This window comes from Octodon degus, unplaced genomic scaffold (assembly GCF_000260255.1).
Source record: "Octodon degus isolate 3935 unplaced genomic scaffold, OctDeg1.0 scaffold00016, whole genome shotgun sequence".
Taxonomy (NCBI): Eukaryota; Metazoa; Chordata; class Mammalia; order Rodentia; family Octodontidae; genus Octodon; species Octodon degus.
Genome location: NW_004524592.1, coordinates 4,544,366 through 4,546,074, shown reverse-complemented (window position 1 = coordinate 4,546,074; position 1,709 = coordinate 4,544,366). Strand labels below are relative to the sequence as shown.

Sequence of the window (1,709 nt, the reverse complement as noted above, 5' to 3'; positions counted from 1 at the left end):
AGTTTTAGGTGTACCAAATAGTAGATGCCTCACATGTTAATATAAATACAAATATTAACACAAGTTTCAATATTATCTATAAGCCGAAGCAAGAACTGGACCTTGCCCGATGATGTGACAACAGAAAGCACTTCCAGGGCTGCTGTGGTAGTCATGGTGGGTGCAGCTGCGCTGGCTTTTCATCTGCCCTTAGGAAGGAGGGACCTACTCTGGTTATGGCTGGATGGTCCAGGAACCCTGGCCTTGCGGGCCCACCACACTTTACTCCCTGGCACTGTTCTCCTGCTCTGCTCCCTGGAACCACAAACAAGCAGCGTTGCCCGTCCTTGCTGTTCACCATGTTGTCTCTCCTTAGCACAGGCTGCTTATGGGCAGAAGCCCTGAGTAAATTGTACACCTCGCTTCAAATCATGAGCAGTGCATACCCTGCCTCAGCCATCAGAAAACTGCTAACACCCCAAACATAAAGGAAGCTTTAAGGAACGCTACTATAACACAGGTTCAACACACTTACTGAGGAAGAAATGAATGAATACCAGCAAGGAAATTAGGAAAAATCATATCTAAGTGAAAATACCACCAGTAGAAGTTTTTCTTTCATCACAGGGTTTTAGGTGAAGATTAGTATTATAAAATGTCTTGATATTTTTAGCTAAATAACATATTTGAGATTTTGCCTAAATAATGAACATACCACACAATATTTTACATGTTCTTTCAACTACATGACACTATTTTTTATGCATAGATATAGAATCTATAACTGTTTGCGGAACAAAGATCAAATTGACAGATGAGCAAATTCTCGTATTCCAAACAAATCCTAGTTTATGCAAATGAATCTGAAATCTATTTATTTGTTAGCAGATACATTAATATTGAATAGCTATAAATACCCCACCAAAATATATCAAAACTTTCTAGTTGATTAAAAGTGAGTATGCAATCTCTCAAAGCTAAGTAATATTCTTCTTTTAAAAGATGGAAACACTTTTCCCTATTACTTGAATTATGTGTTTGCATTAACTCTTCACAGAAGTGATATATAGGAATGGTTTAAATTAAACACTCTTCTGCAATCTCAGCTATTCTCTTGAGGAATGATTTGCAAGTACAGCCTCTACTTACACACAGATAGAAACCTTCCCCAATTGTTATGGATTAGGTCAAAAGTCACCTTTAACTTTCATGTACACAGAGATGGGGCATTGGGAGGTGACTGACCTTGGGAGTTGCTACACGGAGTGGATATGCTGGAAACTGAAAGCCAAACAAACCTCTTTTGGAGTTATGAGTGTCAGGTATATTGTCTCCCTGAGGAGCAGGAAGGGCAGTTAATATACATGTGTTCCTACTACTTTTCAAAATAAATTTTCCAAGAAAACAAAGAAAGACACATTCATTAAAGTAAAAAATTACAGCACCACAAAAATAATGCAGTATTTACAGTTATAATAACTGTTGTTAATAATCAATGATAACTTTTATAATTGGCAACTATTTAATCAGACAACAGTAACTCATTTAACTCACATCAAGATAGCATACACATTATGCCTTTTATGCCATTTATTAACCTGTCAGCAGGACAAAATATCTGTACTAGTCCTCATTTATTCACTTTTAAACTGAGGTTAATTATGAATAGCATCACTAATCGAATCACAGATATTCATAGTTTCAACTTTCATTAAATGTAATAATAGAAA

The 1,709-nt window shown here is 36.5% G+C and overlaps 1 protein-coding gene across 4 annotated transcripts in view; it reads right to left on the bottom strand.

Moving 5' to 3' along the window:
* Erbb4 (erb-b2 receptor tyrosine kinase 4) overlaps nucleotides 1-1,709 on the bottom strand; it is a 1,229,537-nt gene that overhangs the window by 692,571 nt on the left and 535,257 nt on the right. The window lies entirely within an intron of this gene.